Source organism: Dunckerocampus dactyliophorus, chromosome 3 (genome assembly GCF_027744805.1).
Source record: "Dunckerocampus dactyliophorus isolate RoL2022-P2 chromosome 3, RoL_Ddac_1.1, whole genome shotgun sequence".
NCBI classification, from domain to species: Eukaryota; Metazoa; Chordata; class Actinopteri; order Syngnathiformes; family Syngnathidae; genus Dunckerocampus; species Dunckerocampus dactyliophorus.
The window spans coordinates 15,458,237-15,483,696 of record NC_072821.1 but is presented as its reverse complement, the minus strand read 5'-3'; the positions used below and the strand labels follow the sequence as shown (position 1 = coordinate 15,483,696).

At 39.3% G+C, this 25,460-nt stretch overlaps 1 long non-coding RNA gene across 1 annotated transcript; it reads right to left on the bottom strand.

Moving 5' to 3' along the window:
* Positions 1-20,196: 20,196 nt before the first annotated feature.
* On the bottom strand, positions 20,197-23,954 carry LOC129178754 (uncharacterized). Its single transcript, XR_008569840.1, has 3 exons — positions 23,818-23,954; positions 20,719-20,821; positions 20,197-20,264 (listed from the first exon to the last, which is right to left on the bottom strand). It is a non-coding gene; the product is annotated as an uncharacterized LOC129178754 (long non-coding RNA).
* Between the last annotated feature and the right edge of the window lie 1,506 nt (positions 23,955-25,460).

The window sequence follows — 25,460 nt, the reverse complement described above, 5'->3', positions numbered from 1 at the left end:
CAAAAATCACTCCAAACTCTTTACTGTTCTTTGGTGTTACCATATATAATGTATTGTGTGGAGATATGGGGCAATAATGATAAAAGCAATCTTCACTCACTCAAGGTACTGCAAAAAAGATCGGTGAGGATTATTCATAATGCCACGTATAGACAACCTACAAATCCTTTATTTTTAAAATCACAGTTATTAAAATTTGCTGATTTAGTACACTTTCAAACTGCTAAAATAATGCATAAAGCTAACAATAACTTGCTACCCAAAAACCTAATACAGTATTTTTCAATAAGAGAGGAGAAATATGATCTTAGGGGTAAATCAAATTTAAAACACGTATATGCGAGAACAACGCTGAAAACCCACCGCATTTCTGTATGTGCAATTAAATTATGGAATGGATTGAGCAAGGAACTCAAACAATGTACAGAGATGAGCAAATTAAAATAAACAATACAAGCAGGTGATGTTTGCTAAATCCAAAGCAGAAGAGTCTTGATCATCACAATGATTGTTCTGTCATGCTTGTTTTTTATTTTTATTATTATTTATTATTACACTGATTATTATACTGTATGGAATAATATTACATGGAATGCAGGAAGTGAATAATATGTACTGTACAAGATGTGGAATGGATGGGGGGTGGGATTAAATAACTTTGCTTCTTCCTACTCCTTTTGGACACGTGGAACTGTGAAAGGATGATTCATGAGATGTATTCCATTGTAACCTTCATGCATGTTCAAATAAAACTAAACTAAACTAAACAAAATTTATTTATTTTTTTTTTTTTGCCGCCACCAACCCCGCACTTCTGGAGGACCACTTTATTTTTATTTACAGACACTAAAAAGTCAGACTACATGAGGAAAAAAATAATCTACGAGAAAATAAGTATTTACATAGCTATATACCACATTGTTTGAATGAATTTATCTTAGGCGTGTGACGAAATATCAATATGTCAAACTATCGCAATATTTAACCTTAAACTGGATTATCAATACACTCTTGCCGCTTGTTGTTTTTTTAAAAATTATTATTAAAATATAGCCACTAGTGATGGAAATGTTGGCTCGTTTTAGGGAGCCGCTTCTTTTGGCTCGGCTATTTCGGCTCTCAAGTGGCTCCTCAGATTTTTGTTGTTGTCTTAAATTAATTTGCCAAATTATGTGTATTGTGTAAAATGAATTACTAATGTAAAAAATACATTATATCAAATGTTTATTATTTAAATTGATTTATTTAAACCTCAATATGCAGCTACAAAAATATATTATAATGTTATATTATAAATAAAATACATAAACAAAGACCCATCTCAATAGACAAATTGAGCCAAAGTAGGTAAAATCTCATGCAAATGCAAATTTCTCACGAATGAATCAGCTCTAAGAGCGCCACAGCGTGTGTTTAACCCCACCATTCCTCTACTCAATGTGGTCATAGAGACACCGCCACACATCTTGACCATCGCCTTTAACAGAAAAAAAGACAAGGAAAACACTAATCGGCTCCCAATTGGCTCCCACGATGCCAGCCGGCTCCTGTCCTTCATTTCAAAGAGCAGGCTTTTAGACCCGATTTGTTTGCGACCGACACATCACTAATAGCCACTAAATAAATTTCTTTCACCATTCCTTCCCCATTACACATGTCATTCAGCTGGTTCTCCTTGTGAGAGTAGCAGAAAACTTGGGTGGAAATCACAGAAGAAGATATGGCAAACAACAATGGCGGTAAAGTTCACCTGAAAACATTGTTGAAATCAAAAGTGCGGACTCACTCTGACTTTTAGTTTTTTTTCGTTTGGCTGGGACAAAGCCACAATAAGGATAAGGACTTTGCAGTATGTAAGAAGTGTCTCAGGAAACTGATGTGCGGCACACCAAACATGCACAGCCACCTCATTCGTCACCACCCTCTCTGAGAAAAACTACCTAGTAAAAGAAATGTTGAGTTATATATTCAAACCTATTCTATTCAAAAGTGTTGTGTTGCTCAATCAAGACACATGTGTTTAGTTTATTTATTTTATTGTCAACATTTCCCTCATGCTCACACTCAAAAGGTGTACCTGACAAATACACAAGCATGTACCAATATGATTTTGAAATAAAAAAAAACGTAGTTTTCCCATAAAGCATTGCGTCTGAGCAACAGACGGGGCACTGCAATGACGTCAGCCTCCCTCTGGGCTCTGTCCTCTGGGTTCCTCTGGCTGTGTCTGGTGTACAGAGGCAGCATTGCAGCACCATCCACCATTTTCTATGTTGCTTGTCCTCCAATGAACTGCTCTTCTGGCAGTAATGCATTATGGTTAGATGTTAAAATAGCTGCCGTTTGTTATTTTAAATTTGTATTGGTACTTGTAATGTATACTTCCTAGGTACCGTTTGTGTGTTAAGTTGCTGTTTCATGAGTTTAATGTTGTTTGATCATAAGTGAGACTGATATATTGAGTAATGACCTCTTGCAATTTCCAATGGGTTTACAAGCAAGAGTTTTTTCATAGTTCATGATTGGCTCCTGTCAAATAAAGAGGTGCCTGGTGCTCCCAGACTTGTGCACATTTCATTTTATGACGTGGACATGTGCGGTTTATACACCGGTGCGGCTTATACACCTGAATTCACGGTCACACAATATGAACTTTATAAAGACCAACCGCATGTATAAACCTATGTATCAACCATTCTCTTGAGTTTTAAAAACCTCCCTGTTTTGGCCTTGGTCTCCTCCATTGTTGTTGTCTCTCAGATTGTTAAGAAAGGAAGTCCAGAATAGCATTTTGTTGCAGTCTTCTTTTCCATACTGGGCTCTTGAGCTTCCTGGAGTGCTGCGTGGTGTTGCGGAGGGTTGTGGCAATGTGCTCTTCTGGTGTGTTGATTTCAGTTGGCTCGGCATCTATCTAATCTATCTATCTATCTATCTATCAATCAATCAATCAATCAATCAATGGCTTGGAATTAACACCGCCACCACCAGTGGCTGCCTTTCAAGCAGCTCTGTCTGTTTATTTAAGCACATTTTGACGTGCCATGAGAGTGATGTCCGGCATCTGTGTGATTCTCTGTCTACCCTGTGATATCGAGGCGGCAGCGAAGCCAGGGCTAAGATGAAAGTCAAGCGGCTGGTGAGGAAGTGGAGATTCAAACCTTCTATTACCATGGGAGATGTGAATTCACTACCAAGCAAAATCGATGAGCTGGAAAGAACGTCAAGACCTTCAGGGAGTGCACCTTATTTGTGCTTCACTGAATGGCTAACAGCTAGCGTCCCGGTTGCTAACATGTGGGAGTCGGCTGGCCAGGAACAAAAGAGCCTATGGAAAGGAAGTGGGCTTGCACTGTATGTGAACAAACTGTGGTGTCATCCGGGCCATGTGAACATTAAAATGTCCATCTATACAACATTTTTTTAATATTGTTTTTCATTATCAGGAAAAAACCCAATACTGATGTCTACCAATATCACATTTTTATGCTAATATCGGGCCAATATTATCAATGGGGCGATATTATCAGACATCCCTAATAATAATAATAATAATAATAATAATAATAATAATAATAATACATACCTGAATTATATAATTTCTTCTTGTTGTTGTTGTTGTTGTTATTTTTATTATTATTATTTTAAATAATTATATTTTTTATAATTGTATCATGTATGCATTTTTGCCAACAATGAGTCCAGACTTTAGGGACACCTTGTAGATCTTAATTGTTTACTCTCACGCCCACTTTGCAAAGAAATGCATATTTTTTATAAATACACAGAATCAGAAAATTATGATCAGCACTGATTTTTTTTTCCCTAATTGGGTGAGTTACAAATTTTCAATTATGACAATGCTCCCATTCCTCTTTATCACTCTTGTTTATAATTTGAAAAATAGACAATTCAAAGGGGGAGGCTTATTTGAAATCGTATGCATAAAAGAACAAAAACAAGAAGTCTATTAGCTGTAAGTGATCTATAATAACATGATCCCAGGAGGGTGTTCCCCAAATGAGCAAATAAAAACCATTGTAATGCCAATTCAACCCTGCCCCCGATTTGAGGCAAATCCCCTATTTGGGGTATAAATCTGCAAGGCTTTGTGGGTAATTAGCGAACATGCTCAGGAATGTTAGCAGGGCTTGGCAGGTGCGTTTGATCTGTGGCAAGAGGCAAAACCACTGCTGACAGAGAGATGGCAGGAGGATGGAGATAGGAGGGCAAATGGGTGGAGGAAAGGAAAATTTGAGAGCTGGGGGGCAGGTTTACTAATTCTCAACCTCGTTAGAGAAAGGCAAGGGAGTGATTTTAGGTGGGACTGTCAGACAGATGAAATACACAAATTGCGATTCTTACTGTTGATAATGTAAGATTAAGATTAAAAAAAAAAAAAAAACAGAACACACCACTCAGGTCATGAGACAAAATCTTAGAAATAATCTAAGTAATTAAAGTTTGACCTAAAAAGCACCATCACCTAGAATACTGAGAAAATGCTTAATTCAAAAAAATCAATCACAAACATTCCACGCTCATATGTTTTAAGTCCCTAACTGTGTGCTATAGATCAATTTAATACAGTGTGATCAACAATTAATTACTTAAAAACATCTCTCTGCTGAATTATTCACATTATTGTGTGTGGCTATCATAGATTCAATGACGTCTAATTAGAGCTGATACACTAAACCTAATTTGCAGACGCCAGAAGCAAAGTTTATATATAAGAGATAATATTTGAAAGTCAAATTAAAGTTGAAACGGCCAGTAATAACTGTTAATTAACTCTGGTTTTGTGTTTTTCCTTTGACAAACCAGAATTGTGTACAATATTCACAGGGCTAGGGCTTAACATTTCGGACCACAAAGATACATTTCAAAGCTTTGAATTATTCTTTTGATGTGGGTATTCTCCGTAGAGTAGATATTATTTTAAGATCTCTTTGTTCAAAAATTCATTTTTATTATCGCTGCATGTAATGCATAGCAATTCCCCACATAACTAGCCATTGGTGCAATTAACATCTTCGATCCAGTTCATATTGCTGATAATTTATACAGACTATGCACCTCCCCTGTGATAGCTCGCAGGGATCCACTCTTCCTCCATGCATTTACAGAATCCGTCTCATGCTGATGAAAATGAAAAGTGAAACTTTAATGAACGGGGCTCCACTGTCACGTTAATAAAGACTTTTAAAACAACACCAAGGCCAGCTGAACAAGTAAGCCGACAGCAACGCCAGTGTAGTGACATCAAAGCAATTAAAACTGACGATAAATATTAACAGCATTTGGTGTTAAAAGAACATGACAGGGAAGCTGAGCAATAAACAAGTGCTGGATGGATGATCATTAAAATTGTGTCGCACAGGGCCGCACAGCAACAGATAAGTTTAGATATACTGTACTGTAAACACTGGAATTGATCTAAATGTTGAGCAGAATCAATTGCTGACTATTGTATTGTCAGCAAACAGAACTGATGTACATTCCTAGACATTACAGTAGTAGCTACAGTCACATGAACAAATTATTTTTAACATTTTATTAACATTAACATTTTTTCACATCACTAAAATGAAATGTGTGGGCAAGTCTATGCATTGTGCTGCATTGGAATACATGCTACCCTAGTGTACAAGTAATACAGATATCCTCAAAATTTCATCATCACTAGATAAATGGTCAATGCCTTATGGACAGCTGCATAGTTGCGAATCAGCATTCAAGACCCTGCAGATTTGCATACTTGTGGTCAAAAAGTGTATTACAATGATTTTTTTCCTCTGGAAAGGCCATTGCTTCCAGCAGAAAACACATCTCATGCACCCATAACAACTTGTAATGCAAGATAGCGGCTCTCAACATCTCATTGTATTTCTCCTGGTGCATTTTAGGAGAAACATGACAAACATTTTTAGACAAAATAGAAAGTAAAATGAGGCTGAAAATGACTCAGATTCCATCTGTTCATCGATCATCTTACATTATCATTCATTAGTGGTGAGTACCTATACATTTCATAATTTAAATTCCATTAAGAGATTGTGGCACGAGTGACCAATGGCAATTAACGAGAGACAAGGCGGGTTCTGCAGCTCACTCTAATGTAATAATTAGAACAGTCACTTTTACTGCAAATATTGATCAGAAATCTGAGGAGAACATCAACATCAATTTCGCAGGTGTGTGTGTGCTGAAAAAATTGTCCAGGAAAATTGGGATTTCAAGTCTAAGCAAGAAAATCATAATTCACATTTTTTCCAGAATCGTGCAGCCCTAGTTCCAGTTTGCTTATTTTTTTTAGGTAATAGGGGTGTTACATAATTAGGGATGAGCGAGTACACCACTATCTGTATCTGTTCACCCATCTAAATGAGCTGTAACCACATCTGTACTCGGAGTGGGCGGGAAATTAACCGGAAGTTGGCGTGATTTAACCAGAAATGGGTGGGGCTTCAATCAGTACATTATTTTAAGCCTGAAATTGACATGCATTGATCAGAAGTCACTGTATTTATTGTTTATTTGAAAACTATTTACAGAACAGCCTTAAAATTGAGATTCAAATTACATGTTTGATCACAAAAGTAAAAGAACCACTTACAGAACATATTTGAATGATCTGTGTGAAGTTGGTGATTCATGCAAACATCCAGTGATGGCAAACAGGGAAATAATCTGTCAGCCTTGTTCACTGTATTTTTTTCAAAAGCACCACGTTCATTACTACAAGCGGCGTTTTCCAACTGACTTTATATCACCAGCTAAATTAAAAGAAAGCAGACGGAAAAAAAAAAAAACACAGGCAGTGACCGCCGTTTACAGGTCTGTCTCTTCAAATGCACCATGTACGTAACAAAACAAGTCTACCAGCTAACTTTAAATACCATAGAAACTAGCAGCGAGCACTGATTCAGGCACCGCGAGCAAGGAGCAAGCGAGCATTGAGTCAGCACACGGTGCTCACGGTGTGCGCCGAGTATGCTTTTACGCGCACCAATTTGGCATTAATGTGTGGCTGGTAATCACAGAGCGTGAAGAGTGAATACACAAGTAGTTACCCAATGAGGATTTTCCTTCATCACGATTACGGATAATGACGAGCTGTACTCGTTTCATGCTCGTACTCTGCAAAAATGCATTACCCGTAACATCTAAAATGAGTATCCAGCTCCTCCCTAGTGATAATAGTATTTTCAGTAATGTGGTGATGCTTATGTGCTGGAAGGATGAACTCTGTTGACATAGTAAATACTTCTGCACTTTGGTCAAACTACTCTTGAATACCCTCTGACGACCACCATGTCACCCATGCGAGCAACAATAATACAAAATGTAACCAAGATAAACTTAATTCCAGCTTTCAAATCATTCTATTGGCCGTAACAAGTAGGGATGCTCCGATCGATTGGCCACTGATCACGTGATCGGCATGTGCCGATCAATGCCAATCACCAAATCCGATCACCTATGGTTTGTACTATTGCAACCTGCAGCCTGTAGAGAACCCTGAGTGCAGTGTAGTTTCCTGTCAATCGACAGCTAACATAGTCATCGGTGGGCAACACTTACTCGTGTGAGCGTGACAGTCAGAAGGCTACACAAGTAACCTGAATTGAATTAATTGGACTAGATGACCAGTCTTTCTCAGTGATGGAAGACACCGGGTTCCACTGACTGCTCCCTCATTTGGAGCCCAGATAAGTGCTACCTGGAAGTACTGTCATGAAGAGCTCCATCTGACAATACTCTCACATTGGTTTCGGAATGGGCAGCATAAAACCCTGATCGGAGCATCCCTAGTAATGAGACTCAAATATGCCTCTGCATAGTCAAGCAAATTATGGTAGAGAGTAGAAAAAACCCATTTCACAACCAAACTTGTTGCATCATTGTGTGGTGGTGATAGGCCATACATTCAACGATAGCTAAAGTTTGCAGCTAAAATTTACAAAATTGCCGTTAGTTGACAACAAGCATAACAACTGCATGTCTATGTGTGTTACATGCGTGGCTTGCTATGTCAGAGCAGGAAGCAGGTTTATAACACTTGCGGCACATTGGAACACTAGCGCCCCCCGATGCAATACCTCACCAAGACAGACAGCACATAACTTGACTGAGAATCTTGGGCTCATATAAAGCATGCATTAGAGTCAGAAAAACAGAATATTCCTCAACCTGACTCAAAGACAGTCATGTTCTTTCAACTACACAAAGACTGAAAACGAGAAACTTTGGAAATGTCACAGTTTCTAATAAATAGGCTGGATTAACGCATACCTTTAATATTCGCTGTACTTAATGGGCTGACATTGTTGAATAATCTATAGGTCTCGGTGATTCAAAAAGGACCATCAAACCCAAACTTGAGAGCAGTGTCTTGTAGCTGAATAATACATTACATGTGGCAATTATTTCTGTTAGAAGCAGACTGAGAAATCAATAACCAAGGGATCAAATCAAGGACTGTGAAGCTCTTGTTTCTACTCCCCTTGTGACCAATTACATCACCACAGTTTAAACACCTGCAGTGTCACAGTTAGCTGTCACACATGTTCTTGCGCTCTCTCTCTCTCTCGCTCTCTGTCTCGCTACCAAACACCAACAATGTTGCAAGGATGCTGAAATGTGCTGGTCAAAACTCACTTAAATGTGTACTAAGAGATTCATAACCTACTTAACATGTTTTCATGTTGTCTGTTTGAATGTGCCACTATTGTGCACTGAACATCAAGACATAAAATTATTGACAGGGCAATGCATCTTGTTGTGATATTATGCCTGACCGGGAGACATATACATTATGCACTACTTTCTACCTTCAGGCACTTTCTTCCCATGACATACTGTACAGTGTGTGCTGTGATTAGGACTGAGTGAAATTGGCTATTTTAATGAACATTATAACAACATGACACAATTAGGTCTTTGGCTTTGAAGGCACAGGTGACAATGTGCTCTGACCTGATCTCATGATCTGTTGGTATTGGTGGGCATTTTATTTGAAATGTTCACAACCCCCAAAAGCTGATATCATATCTCATTAAACGTTGATACCCTAGGTGAAGAGAATACTAGCTACATCAAAGGCCTTGTTACAGTATGTCCACCAAGTACTAACCTTGAGCATCCCTCAAGACATATCTAAAGTTTGCACCAATCACGTGTGAAAACTTCAAGAATGTATCTAATGAATCGATTTATTCAGTCATTGAATTTCATTGATCTAACATTTGAGTCAGCAAAGTTATGTTGACGAGTCACAGCTTCTTCAAGTAAGAACAAACGTAAAAACTTAGAAGCAGCTTGCAGAGAGTAAAAGTACACCCAACACAAGCCTGAACAGAAGAAATAATATGTATGTATACAGTCATGAAGAAGACGCCAATGTTTTTGGCCATGGCTGATAAATTAGGCTGATTTGGTTGTATTCCATACAGGCATGGCCAAAAACACTGGCATCTTGGGCATGCCAATATTTTTGGCCATGATTATTTATATTATGTAGCGGTTTTACATAATGCAAAAGTGAAATAAAGTTGCCAGAATACAATTTCTTCTTGGACTGAGCGTTCTATTGTTGTAAAACACACTTTCTCTTGTATATTGTGCGCCCTGAAAGGTTTTATACACATATATACACACAAGGTCAAAATTGTTGGTAGCCTTATGCCAGAGAAGAAAAAAAAAAAGTAACAAATGGAAACATTGCTTATGAATTGTTCAGGAGAATTTACAAAAAAAAACAAATGAAACTGGCCTGTGTCAATAGTTACAAAGTTATTGAACGTCATAGTTATGATTTTTTTCTGTTATGCACTCCAAGATGCCAACAGTTGATGTAGTCAGCTACGTGTATGTGAATAATGTCACACGCTATATGATTGCAGTTCTCATCTATATTCTTTATACTAATATTTGAGCTTCAAATACTTGCACTTTCATGTTTATGTTCCATTCCCATGATTTCAAGTACTTGGCGGACTTTCTGCTCCATTCTGCACTCTAATTCTATGCATTTTCAGCCAATGAACTGTCTTGCTCATCTAGTGTCTTTGGTAATTACTTTTGTCAGTTTCAAGTTATTTCAGTTACCACTGTGGCGATTTTTTTCTTTCCCAGAGGGTACCAAAAATGTTATCCACATCTGTATACTGTGTGCACATTCGGCGGGTCACGACACACAGGACGAGATGATAAACAATATTGGCTTCATGATAAAAGTTAAATAATGACGTCAGTAATAGCGCTTACAACTCAGGGCTGTACACTTTTTCACTGGGAGCACAGGTGCTCCAGAAAAAGTAGGAATATGATATTTCTTAACAAAATTGTATTAACACTGAGACAACGTACACAGTAACACACGTGCACTCATACATATAATTAAACACAGTGGCATCATAAAGCCTGCTCAAACACAGAGAACATCTTTGTCTCACAACTTTTTGTAGTCAAATCACCTGGCAGGCTTGTGAAATTGTAAACTTTGTTAGCACTGTCGGTAACGCTAGTGCTAACGCTAGCTGTTGCCATCTCCTCTGGCTTGACACTGTCAGTTATCCAAGATTCCACTTTTTCGCTCACCATTTTTTTAATTATTTTATATTATTTTATTAATGTATTTATGACACCCTTGTTTTGTTTACACAATTAAACAGGATGTGGCAAACAGCGCTCTTATATTGCAGGCCAGAGTGTGTTGTGTGTGTTGACAATGTGTTTTGATGGCTAAGACGAGCTGGGTGCAAGAATAAACATGCCTCTCATCCTTATTTCACCCAGAGCTTGCATGACGTCAGCGGGCATCGTAAAATACTTGCTTAGAAAACGTTCCTTCACAACGACAGCATTTCAGTCTCATTATGTCATTTTCTGGGAGATTGCGCGTTTAACAGTAGATTCCGTTTTTATTGGCCAATTCCACGATTTCGAGTCAGTAATTTTGATCCGAAGTAGAATTACTACAGCTTCTGCTTGGACATTAACACCGCGACAGCTGCTGAACTCCGATGGCAAAAAAAAAAAGACACGTCGCGAGCAAACGAATGACGCTGGAAACACAGAGGTGGGTAGAATTGCAAGGTTTATAGTTTGCGTAAAGCACTTATTGTGTGGTTCCAACCCTGCCTCGCACACTGCCGCTTCCGTGTACGTGTATTATCATTCACAGTAGCGATGCCATAATTCTCAATCTGATAGAATTCTGGTTGACCTGTTCCCGCGAGACAGCTTTTCTCGAAACGCGAAATATCGTCACATGAAATCTTGTGACACTCCTTGTGTGTATATATAATAAAAAATTACACAATAAGAAAAAAATACTGTTTGATTTGTGGTTGCGTTTGTTGGCTTTAATTAGTCAATCGAGAAAATTGATTTGAATAATTCCTGCTTTAAATTCAAAATTAATGAGTTAAAAATGTTAAGCTGAAATGGACAGTAAGACGACGACGTGATATCAACCTTGTGTTTCATTTCTGCTTTGATATGCACTGGTCTTCTCCCTCTCATCTGAGAATAGATCATCAAACTAAGAATGTCAATACGAGCCTACACACACAGGTTCATCCTCGCAATAATAGCCTGGAGCCAAAGGATGTGTCTTCCATGATTGACTGATTGTAAATCCCATATGTACTGTTTGTTTACTTAAGACTGTGTGCCTAATAGGGGGAAAATGTAAACTGCCATATCTTCATATTTACTTCTTTCATTGAAGAACACTGCTTGTCCAAAATTGTGTCATTATTAATCAGGGTTGAACACCTTGCCAAGGGCAGCCAAACTGTCACTGAACTCATCACAACAAATCACATGCCATATCTGTTGCAGTCGACAGACTCAGTTGTGGGATGCTATGATGGCCACTCAAAAACTGTGCAAGGAATAGACAGAGCTTTGATTGGGGAAAAAAAAAAGTCACGGGCAGAACTGCAGCAGCAAATTATTCTGATGTAGAGAGAAAAGTGTGTGAATAAGTTTTACAGGTTTTAAAACATCCACGGGCTAGCTGAATGACTTAACATCAAAAGAACCTATGATTTCCACAAGTCTGTGTGGTGGGCTTGCTTTGCACATTTCATGGCAGTGGTTTCTATCAATGCACACCTTTCTGTTGATGTGCAATACCTTTTCTGTGTTTACTGGTCCTTAGTTTTTGAGTAGTCAAATCCGTATGTTTGGTTCTGGGCTAAAAAAAAAAACAACTTAACATTTGTTTTATGCACATAAAAGCCGCTAGCTGACCTATGGTTCCAGCCAGACCTTTAAAGAAATAGAGGACAATCAAAAGGACAAATGCGACAGGACTCCTCTGTGAGGTACAAGATGAATGTGAAACAGAGCGTCGGTTCTATGATGTCTTTGACCTGAAAGTTCAAAGCTGCTCCTGAACTCTGGACCCCTGTTCAGTGAGTGAGCACCTCAGACAAAGGCTTTGTTCATAATAGAGTAAATCCACCATATTGTTGCTTTGAGCTGAACACCATTCCAAGAGGGAATGGGGGGTACTTTCAGGACTTGACCAATGCTTGCAATGTGCACAAATACCTCACACATTACTTCAAAATAAAAAAAAAAACAAATAAGAAGGATATGCCTGGCTTTTCTCCTATATCACTGCAATTGAACGTTTCCAAATGTTGAAAAATATTTGTCTTAGTGATTAAATGTGACATTTTTTAAAAAAACACACACACACACACACACACACACACACAGAGTCAACCTGTTCAAGCCCACCTTGGTACACTGGTTACCTATACTTATGATTGCACAGGCACTGTTCTCAACAAGTGTGGCCTTGTTAAGGGTGCATAATGAGCTTCTGTTTCAAGGGACACGTTATGTGGTGGCGAGGAACAAGGTGGTGTGCTGTGGAGCAACAGGACACCGACTGCCCCCACCGCATCACCCTTCTGCTCTGGTATGAAGAGGCACGGGGAGGTGCTCCAGCCTGCAGTCATAGTTAACCATGGCCAAGTAGTGAAGGCTGGCTGCTGCTGCGGTGCCTCCATTCCTCCTGAGACGCAAGGGTGTGCTGCGCTTTGAAGTTAAAAGTGTGCCTGGGAGACGATACGAGCTTCTATCTGTGTCGTGTGAGCTGTGTGATATAAGGCCACAAGGTGTCTGATGATGTCCAAATTATACAATAGTTTTGGTACAGAAGAACTGCTGGTGGATGACCATCATCTTCCTGTATATAGACTAGCTAACCAAAGTACTCATTCTGCTATGCTTTAAACCAGCTTGGCTTTCGATTAATCAGAACTATTAACTATACTAATCTCCCCAAACGTAAATACATTACTTTACACCACAAATAACTTTTCATAGTACATTGTGGTTGTGATTTGTTGACTAAAGCCACAATGCTGAATGGAAGGTGAGGACCTGACCTACTTTACCTCTAACAGGTCCAGAATTATTTTGTATATATATTTATGATATTAATTTAAACCCCTGAAGGGAAATTAAAATTTCTACGCAGCTGTATACAGTGTGTTGCATGCATTCCACCACACAAAAACCAGACGACACGCATACAGGCAACGAGAGATGTCAGTGATTGAGGCACGCAAATGGTGTTGTGCTCCTGGGCTGAGTCTCTGGGGCTTTAGTGCTTTGCTCAAGGGTACATTGACAATAGTCAGACAGAAGACTAGCATCTCTTCCACCAAATGCCATTTTTTTTTTGTCCGGAGCAGGATTCAAACCATGACACTTCCAGTCCCAAAGCCAAGTCCTTATTGAATGACCTGCACATTTTTTCAGTTGTGGAAATATGCAAGCTGCTCCTGTATAGACACACAAAGCTCCAGATGTGGATAATATGGTGTCAAACTCGTGCCATGGAGGGCCGAGACAGTGCAGGTTTTCTTTCCAGCCAGTCACTAAAGTAGGTGATTTTAATGATCAACACCTTCAGTTTGAGGGAAGGAGCTCATCAATTAAATCACCTGCTGAACAAACTGGTTGGAGAGAAAACCTGCAGCGTCTCGGCCCTCCAGGGCACAGGTTTGACACATGTGATATAGGGGAACCCCTCTCAAACAATGATTGACCCTTAAAGACTTATTTCTTGAACCTTTAAGTGTTTTTATACAAATCATACAATACATAGACTAATTGTTTTCAGTTGGTAAAGTTACTGCCTTCTCAATTTTATTAAAACATGAACGAGTGGTCAATGCATTAGTATGTGCTGATGCAGGCTTATGACTACATATAGAGTACATATGATCTAAGGACCTGCAGAGAATAGCAGCTTTTTCATTAACTAGCAAGGCCCCACGAGGCTTCACTCTCATGACAATTAGGCCTACATCGTGCACTCCTCCTTTAAGAGAATATCAGATTTTTATCAAACATACATTAAAAAATCCCTGTGTCATTTACAATTAAACAGATGGTCATCAGCCGCTTGCATGTCTGAAGAAAAAGCTTTCTTTACATGTCAGCATCATCACAGGGCAGTTCTACACCTACAAAAGGGGCCTTCAGAGAAAGCTGAAAAAGAGGGATGGTGTGTGTTTGTGTGCACAAGGAGTTAAATGTCAGTGAACAACACTGTTTAAGTCTGTTTTTGTTGTCTTTACATATGCCACTCTTACACGCTATAAACCAGCCCCAGTTGATGTTGTGAATATGGACACAAGGGTTGACTCTGGGTGTCTGGAAGGCTGCAGATTAACTACTGTCGATGTCATACCATTTCATACCACCTATTTTTTCATCTGTTTATGCAAAGCAGAAACCTAACATTACAAATCTAGCATCCTCACAATGCTAATTAAAGCTTTTATAACGATGCAACACCAATCACGGTTACGTTTCAAAATAAATAACCACGAAGATTAAAAAACATGATTTGGTGAACAAACGCTTTATACGGAGAACAAAAAAAATGTATAAAATTCACAATACTACAAACACAATGTAATTTTCGTGCATAGTTACATGTTCGCAATGTAAGGAGTCTACTGTATTTGGATTTCTCGTATACAACTAAAAAAAGAAAATCTACTGCTTGATTGACTAAATTAAAGTAGTTGTATTGCGTGTAAATAGATGAATGCAAAGACAGCTTGTATGGTTCTTTGCTGCCATCTTGAGCATCTTAATTGAAATTGCAACTGGGTCATTTCCCCTCATTTGGGAAGGTATGGTGACGACCGCCATTGGCCCCTCTCTGGCCACCCCACCAGTGCTGGACCTCCGTGGAGACATTTCAGGTATCAACTTATTGCCACCCCCATGTGATGTCATGGTCTCACCTCGGCCAGTAGCAATTATTGCTACTAAATATTAACAGCAAACGGTTAAATGTATTGTTTTTTTATTTGCACGTGTTGCACTAAGGCATTAAAAGCTAAGGCATTAAGAGGGTGTCAAGAAAAGGGTTTTTTTTTTGCGTTTCATATTAACTTTCAAACCAATTCAAGCTTGATGACCTTTGGAACAGCGGTAAAACTTGATCTAGCAGATCAAATACAAAAGTAAATCATCAGTTTCACGTAACATCCCAAATTAGGCTCTGGGAAATTGATAAATTAAACTCAGTAAACTTGGTTAGCGTTCATAATAGCGAATCCTAAATTCAGCTGTTATATTATTGAAAAGGCTCGTCACGTTAGCAAAAAAAAATTGCTATTAACAGAGATATAGCCTCATGAAAAATAATTGTCCTAGATGAAAACAATATGCCACAATACAAAGTTTGTCAGAAATTGTTTTGGTTTTTTTATGCAATGTCATTTGCAGTTGTCAATGCAACTGTATATGTTGTCTTTCACATCTTTTCTACTGTTTTGATTAGATGAACAAGACATTATTGTTAATAAAACAAATAGAAATAATTTACAATTTAAAGGAGCTCTACTCTAACATAACAATAGACAATACAGTAGAATGATAATCCTCTCCACAGTAAAACAGGTTTCATGACTGTAAGTATTTTGTATTTGACATAAGGCTGTGTTACGCTTGTCCCTTACAGAGATGTCAGATGTCATATTAGGGGCATCATGACGTGGCAAATTGTGATTGGGCAGTGGAATTACAAGAGAATCACTTCAGAGCAACATGGTGGGCCATAAGTTTCCATATATACGTAGCAAAATGTAGATAGTTTGTTTTTATGTTTCAGATGAGTTCCCCAGATCTCTCCCCTCTTGATTTCTATCTTTGGGACACTTGAAGGTCATGGTGTATCAGGTGAAGATACAAGACATGAATCATCTCAAGGAACGTATCACCAATGCCATATTACTCCAACTGTGCTTATGCAAGCTCATCAACAGTGGAAAACACTGAAACACGCAATATGTTTTTGAAACAATGGTAATCATGTAGGGCACATTATATAAATAAAAACAGTTGTCCAACATGAATGATTATTTTTCTTATGTATGGAAACTTACGGTCCACCCTGTACAACTGCTGACAGCAAGTAACCACAAGAGCAAACAGCGTCCTCCAGTGGTGGAATTCTACATCACAGTTCTTTGGCAAGCAAGATGCTTGTTTGCTCACAGCATTTTTTTCCCTGAGGACAAAGCTGAATCTTATTGAGCATGGATGGCTTGTGGGACTCCTGAAGCAACTGACAGGTACTGGCACTAGTACTGGTACACAGCTTCGGCCGTGGTGACGCCATGAGCATGATTTCCAGTCAGCCTCTAAGAGGTTCTGGCAAACCATTTGATGCTTCAGAAAGGGGAAGCAGCTTCCGGTCCACACAGTTAACAGCGAGGAGCGAGTCCTGCTGACTTCCACTGAAGACATAGTTGGGTGGTGGAAGGAATACTTTGAGGCCCTTCTCAATTCCACTTACATACCTTTCATAGAGGAAGCAGAGTCTGAGGACACGAACATGGGCAGGTCCATCACTGTGGCTCAAGTGTCTGAGGTAGTCAAAAAACTCCTCACTGGCAACGCTCCGGGGATGAGTTTCGCCCTATCCCCTTACCCTTACCAAAATTAATTTCCTACATAGGGTGGCTGGACTCACCCTAAGAAATAGGGTGAGGAGCCATTCACGTAAGCTACAAGAATGGCTTAGTGTTTCGCACATGGCAGCTCCTACGAAGTCTGCCATGAGTAGTGGTGGCAAACGTGCTCTCTGTGCTGCTGTTGTTGACTGTATAGTTCGTTGCTATGGGCTCTGTGAAATCAATGCGCCCAGGACAGAACTTCCGGTAATGGCGATGCCTCCATTGTCCCTGGTCCTGTGTCGGGGGTGGGGAGGCTCGGGGCGGGCCAGGCTCCGTTCCCTGGGGTGGAGGGCTGGTGCTCCTGACCATGGCCGGGCTCCTTTCTGGTTGCGGGGGCGTCTCTCGGCCTGCTGGTATGTGGTCCCCGGTGCACGTCTGCCCTTGTGGGGTGTGGTCTCTCGCCGGTCTCGGGGACCCTGTTTCTGGTCAGGGTTGCCTCTCTGCATCCCCTTGCTGGTCTTCCTGATGGGGGGGGCTTTGTGGGCTGGCTCTTGGGGAGCCGGTCTTGGTTCTGCCTGCCGCGGTGGGGACAGTGGCTCTCTCGTTAGGGGGCTTGGCCTGGCTGTGTGGGGCTGTGCTTACTGGATGGTGGGAGGCGGCCCCTCTCCTTTCATGCATTCTCAGTGACATTTACACGTTCACACAAACACACACATTTATATATCAACAATACCATCTACCCTAACGGCTGGACAGGACAAAAGGAAAAAATATACACTACTGATCGAAATCTTAGGACCAGTTGAAAAATTGCTAGAATTAGCATTTTGATCCCGAGCATTATGGAACAAAAAAGTCAAGTGGTAGACCCAAAAAAATCACCTGCGCTCAGCCGGAGGATCCAATTGGCTGTCCATCAAGACACAGGGAGGTCTTCGACCCAAATTAAGGCCCTTACAGGTGCCGACTGCAGCACAATAACCATCAGACGGCATCTGCAGGAAAAGGGTTTAAAAAACAAAAAACAAATTCGAAGACCTCGTCTCCTTCAACGCCACGAAACTCTCCCGTTTAGACTTTGCCAGGGAGCATCAAACATGGGACATTGAAAGGTGGAAAAAAGTGTTATTGTCTGATGAGAAAAAATGTAACCTTGACGTTTCAGATGGCTTCCAATGTTACTGGCATGACAAGGAGATCCCTCCTGAGATGTTTTCTACCCGTCACAGTGGAGGGGGTCCATCAGGATCTGGGGTGCTTTTTCATTCAGTGGAACACTGGAGCTTCAGGTGGTGCGGGGTCGTCAAACGGCGGTTGCTTACGTGCAGATGTTGCAGCGGGCATCCCTCATGACTGAGGGCCCTCGTCTGTGTGGTAGCAGCTGGGTTTTTCAACAGGACAACGCTGCAGTTCACAATACTCGCTTGACCAAGGACTTCTTCAGGGAGAATAACATCACTCTTTTGGACCATCCTGCATGTTCCCCTCATTTAAATCCCATAGAGAACATTTGGGGATGGATGACAAGGGAAGTTTATAAAAATGGCCATCAGTTCCAGACAGTTGATGCCCTTCGTGAAGCCATCTTCACCACTTGGAGCAATGTTCCCTCTAGCCTCCTGGAAACACTCGCATCAAGCATGCCCAAAGCAACTTTTGAAGTGATTAACAAGAACGGTGGAGCTACTCATTACTGAGTCCTACTGAGAACATTTTTTGTTCTTGTTTGGAGAGTTTTTGTTATTTTTTGAGCGATGGTCCTAAACTTTTGATCAGGTGATAAACAACCTCTTGTTTTTTTTTTGTTTAAATTACAACCTCCAAATTTTTTTTGTCTCACTCCCCCTTCTTGTTTTTGCATTTTGTAGCTCTACCAAATGTGCAAAATTCAAATTCTAGCAATTTTTCAACTGGTCCTAAGATTTCGATCATGAGTGTATATACTGTATATACTTTTATTTTTTGTGCAGTTTTCCTTTAATTTCCTTAATGATTATGATCACCATCTGTCATATACACTCAGGTGCAAATAAGTAAAGACAAAAAAATTGTAATACATACAGGAGTTGAGCAATATACACACAATTCACTACAGCCTTTGCAGCTAAACATCAAATGATTAACCACATGATGGCAGTGCAGTACAGAGGACAATATTTTCCCATATTTCCAGTCCTATTCAATAAAAATAAATATAGTGTTACGTGAGCATGGTTACTGCAGTTTCAAGTCATATAACTGTTGTTTTATTTATTTATTTATTGCTTATTTGATGTGGACGTCACAATTACATTGGACAGACCGGATGGATTGTTTGACTGTTTTAGCACATGTGCTAATTCACAACACTTGTCCACAGGAGTCTTTTGAAATTATAAAACATTAAAAGTCACAAGAGTAATAAGAGAGAAAAAGAAAAGAGAAAAAGAAAATACAATGTACGATAACATTCCAACAATAAAAAATAGGCCACTTTTCCAAATGAAATACACTTGTAAGTTAAAAAGCAAAGGCAACACGATAAAGCAATCAACCAGTTCAAACTATTCATGTGAACACTGTTGTTTTGATTTTTGACATTGTTTAAGTCTTTTGTTAAAACCATTATTGTTGGTCTCTAATTCTAAATGAGTTGGCGGAGAGTTCCAAAGCTGAGCCCTCTTTACAGAAAGAGTAGACTAACAAAATGAAGTCTTGCATCTTGGGACAAGACAATCACCACTGGCGGAGGCTCGCGTGGTCGCTCTGTGAGAGCTCTGATGCCATGTGGCCAATTCAGAAAACAACGGTGACATGTGATTGTTTAGACATTTAAAAAACAGTTTAAGAGTAATAAAATTCATAACATTTTCAAAAGTAAGAAGGTTGTGTTTTTTAATTATTTTAAATTATGATAGTTGACGAAATACAGTGTCAATGTATCTCATCCCCACCCTCAGGGGTTATTATTACATTTGGGGCAATTGTGAAGTCAGATTTTTTTTTATTAGAACCTAAAAGTTGCCAGAGGTATATTTTGTCCATTCAAAAAAGGGTTACGTATGAAACGGCTCGTCTCGAACCAAACAACTGATACTGCGTTAATCAATTACATTGGGAACAGCTTTAATTGGCTCCCACTTTGTCAACCAGATGGTGATTAGACTAAAGTGACAGTTGCTAGTCCCCAGGCAGACCAGAGAGCCGACATCTGCAACAGCTCAGGTGACCCTTGAACTATCTCAAACAATAACTCTAATCTCCTTCATTAGCTATTTTGTGTCACACATGGCTACTCACATCCAGGAGATGCCCTGTTCTGTCTTGAATCATCTGGGATATGGACCAGGGAGAGTAGAAGCATATTAATATTAAAAACAAGCTTTTCCCAACACCATTCATCTACCATAGGCATGTTTAGGTTGTTGACGTCTATCTTTGGCACAACATATTGCACAAATATAATCTCTTTGTACAATTCTGTTACAGATATACTCCTAAAGAAAGTATTAACACTGGGGGTAACACTTGGGGTCTACTGGATTGTAGACGGATGGTAAGTAGTATTGGATTGATGCCATTACACAACCTGAAGCTCCACCCTTAAGCCCTTCTGACGCTGATGGTTATTGGTTGCAGCAGGATCAGTAAGGACCTTAATTTGGATCGAGGATAGGCCTGTATCTTCACAGACAAGCCCATCTTAACGCATGTGAATTCTTTTTGGGTCTACCACATGATGTTTTCGTTCCATAACCATCTTTTAAGAATTGTTAAATCCCCTTACCTTACTGTGTCCAAACTCAGCAGCAATGGTGCGTTGCAAGACGTCTACCAAGAGAGAAAGTCCTTTTGCCTTTGCCATGAGGGGGTCACCACAGTGTGGCTGTCTGATAGAAAAAGACATAAAAGTTATACTTTAGTGCAGATTACTTATTAGGTCTTTATGGCCTCCTTAGACCCATAAAAATAAAAGCTGCATTTTTTTTTGCATTAAATCATTTTCTTGGGTGAAGACAATATGCCACAGAAAATGTGTTTGGTTTTTTTATGCAATGTCCTTTGCCGTTGTCAACACAACAGCATCTGTTATCTTTCATCCATCATCGTTTTTCTATCGTTTCTCCTGAGAGGAACATGACATTCTTTTTAATAAAACAAAGAGAAATAATGTAAAGCAGCTCTACTCTCACATACCAATGGAAAGCACTGTATGTCCTCTCCACACCACAATACTTTTTATTCTCGCAAAGTGTTTTGCATTTTACATAAGGCTTTGAAACGTTGGTCCCTGACAGAGCACAAAAATGCATTGCTGAGTCTCAGGAGGTTCAACTACTGATCAGCTGATGAACACAGTGTGCACATCAATTGTTCTAGAATTATTTTAAACCCATAAAATGTAAACACAACCCAAGATGACAAGGTCACAACTCATGGGGTTCAAACGCCAAGCCTCGGCCTTTTTAGGATGATTTCAAGACGACTTGAGTGTCAGAACTTAAAACATGTCCATATTGACCGCATGTTGCTTAACACAGTGTCGCTGCACATCAGCAAATACTTTGCACGTCATGTCAATTCATGAAGCGCATTGTTTTGACAATCCCCTCTCCCTGAAGAGGTACGCTGGCAGAACAAGCATGTCAATTAAGGGAGCCAGCAGCCATGAAAACCAGAGTCTGCTACACACACACACACACTCTGTAGAGATATAGCCTGAATACCCAATGGGGCTTTTAGGCCAACAATAAATAGTTTCAGGCTTTCAGCATATACGTATCTTCCAGAGCAGAGCAATGTAGCTAAAAACAGCTGAAGTGCTTTAGAGTGCCAAAATGTTGGATCACTGATCAAAATTTAAATTAGCTTCTTTATACCACCTCATCCTGATTTCACAGACCGATAAACATCAGAGTGTGACGCTTAGCAGTGTACAGCATCTCACATAAGTGAGACACTCCTCACGTTTTAGAAACCATTTTAGTGTTTACAATAATGGCTGTGCTGAGTCTGTTACTACTACTACTATTACGATACAAGCTGTACACCAACGACAATAAAGTACAGCGGTCACCTCGGTTGCCAAAAATATGTGTAGGTTTTCATACGCTGTCTCGGTTATTATACAGCTGGTGACTTAGTCTCTGTGAAGAAAGGATCGTGGTTCTTTTAGAGTTGGGAAACCATACAGATTCCGGCCAGGGAATCATTTGATCATCTTTATTATGTGTGGTGTGTGTGTGTGTGTGTGTATGTGGTATATTTGTTCAGAGAATGCACACAGAATAATGAACAGCCCTGTACCTGTCTCCTTTCTGCCTCCTATAAAACACTGGGCACCCTGCACTGATGAGACTTGCAATCCGAACAGATTAAACGGATTTGCATGATCTCTTATGGGAAAAATGTATTCGGTTTTTGTCCATTTTGTTTTTTGTCTGACCTTTTGGAACGGATTAATGATGAAAACCGATATCCCACCGTATATCCAAGTTCCATTTCTATAGTATTGTCCCTTGGGAAGATATACTGTACTGTAATAAAAATGCTTGCTGAAATGTAAGGGACATACTCATTTGTGTGAAATACTGTTCATATTCTTATCTTTCCACCGATCCATTATCGTTAACACTTATCCTCTACAGGGTCACAGGGTCGCCATATGACTTTACTATAACACAACTACCAGTTGTACTAAAATAGTACTAAAATATGTCAGTTTCAGATCACAATAGTTTGCATTTGATTTATGTACATACAGTATGTACACTGCTGCGCACTTACATAAACACACATCTTTTGATATTAATTAACTTGAAATATGGAACATAATTAATTGGTATTAATTTTATAGTAATTTCGGGTCAAAATTGTGTATTTTGCATGGTCACATTTTGGATAACGTTTCACATGAGCACTAATAAGTAGATAAGTAATCATCCAACATATCTTTTACAAATATTGGACATAGTTTATTGGTTAATCGATTTTAAAATGTGTATTTTTCATGGTTACATTTTGATAAAGTTTCACATGAGCACTGATAAATAGATCAGTAATCATCCTACACTACATATATTTTATTCCAGTCTGATGTTGGCATTCTTCCGTTTGAATGGCTTGAATTTGAGCATCACTTTTTCAGTCCACTGACGATGGCTATGGTTTAATTCTGCACAATAATTTATTACCAAATTGAAGGAGAAAGTTGAACAATCACGATAAAGCAGCATCTGAAGTACAAAAATGTATGCAACTAACGATAAAGCCTCACTCACAGTGACAGGTTGCCACCGCTGCACCGTGCCGGGATTGGAACACCAATATAAATAACATATTTGAGATTAAACACGATTAATGCACAAAGTAATCATCAAACTTACTTATTTGTACATGTGATGCATACGGAGCAATGAACAACATCGTGTGCTGTCTCCTTCCTGCTTTCTTCTCGGTTCTCCACCGCAATATGAGGCGCACTTCAGGCACACTTGTAAATGAGAGCGTTAGGTGCTAATTGTTTTTTTTATTGACTTACCTTCTATTACAATTGGCTTACCCCACTTTGGGAACCTATGGTATAGAACAGTGGTCCCCAACCTTTTTTGACCCACGGACCGGCTTGTGTTCCCACAAATCTCTCACGGTCGTCCATTATAGCGATCTAATTTATCTTATTTATTATGTATTGTGTAAAAGTAAGACATGAATAACATTAGATTAAAAACACAAAATCAATGGCGACCAGTTCAAGTTCCAGCCAAGTTTTTCCAGAGAGATTATTACATCGCTGTTTGACGTGTGTGGTAACAGGCAGGGCGCTAGCATGAATTAACTTGAGACAAATGTGCACATTAGCACTCAATAAGTCATCAAAACTTACCTTTATGCATTCCCACATAGTATCAGCATTTGAGACCAAATATGAGGTGAAAGAAAAATGGTAAAAATACAGTAGTAGTCTATCTGTGCGACATGAGAGAAAGTTAGCACACGCAAAATGGGCATGCGTCAAGTGAGACGGATGTATCAGAGAGAATCCGGCCACTTTTCAAAATAAAACATTCAAAAAAATGAAATAAAGGAAATTATTTTTTCTTTCTGTGCGGCACGGTACCAAATGATCCACGGCCCGGTACCGGGCCGCGGCCCTGGGGTTGGGGACCACTGGTATCCACTGGTATAGGATACTACGTCAACATCTTTGAATGCATCTTTGGAATGCCTTATATTTGTATTTTAGTTCATTGTTATTCTTGAAAATGCTTCATTTAGGCAAAATAAATAGTATCACCTTAAATATGCTTATCCTTTGACTAACAATAGGTTGCATTCAACCACAAAACAGCATGATTTATTAATTAATATATCTTTGAAAAAAACGTGATTGAGTAAAGCCACAAAGGGACAACTGTACAGTATTGTCTAATTGTTCACAAATGTGTGTTGATCGAAATACTTTTTTTTTGTATAAAATATTCGCCCTCTGCTCTATTTTGATTCTAATCGTAATAAATAAATTAAAGGCAAAAATCACAAAATAATTCAGTGAGCTCGAAAAATGCCCAAGTAAACAATACCAAGCAGTCTTGTATTTACTTGGTATCAGATCGATACAAAAATGGAGAGACATAAAACCCGCCCCTTTCTGTCAATCAAACATTTTACAGGAACTTTTACCGTTACTCATGATTGCATAATCAAATAAAATTCCAGTGCAAGATCTGTATCAAATTGTATGTGTTCGCAAAGATAATGCTCGTTATGGATTACAGCTACAAGAACAACAAATGCCAAATCTCAACCTTTTATGGTGGCCTTTTATTGTGGCCAGCCTAAGGCAAGGAGAGAAATAAGCCTTAAGTGTACAACATCTTTGGGTTCAGCTCATGAAAGATGAGGGCAAAAACAAAAGTTTTGTTTCCATTTTCGTTGAGTGCATGTGCACATTTCCTGTCGTTGCGGGTCAATATGGGCCAATAAATGTCTGATGAGGATTGGAGTTTTTCCAACACAGCATGGTGAGCTTTTTACAGTTTTGGCTTGTAGAATAGCACAACCAGGAGGTAGATGGCAACTTTGTTAACGTTTTTAAAAGCACAGAACTTCATTGTTACACAGCTTGATGGTTACATTATTGATCAGAATGTATGTATCTTCGGATGAGGAGCGAAACGTCCGACACCTTCTTCACAGAAGTACAGATGACGTCTCAAGAAGCCTTTTCCTCGATCAGAATGTATGGACTGTTTCAACCTCTTGAATGCAGAACGAGCAAACTTTAGCAGTCTGACATTTTTCTAGCGTCATTCTTTGTACTGTAACAAAGAATGATGATACTTGTTTGAATGTCACACTTAATTCGTGGATTTCATACATACTTATTGTTGTTTAGAAATTAAGAATGACTTATTGTTGTGCAATGTGCAATGTTTTAGTGCCACTTATTTCTGCATTACCAAAGAAGAGGGAATGCGCATGTCAAATAATGGGATTTCCATTCACTTTATTGTGCCACGTGCATCT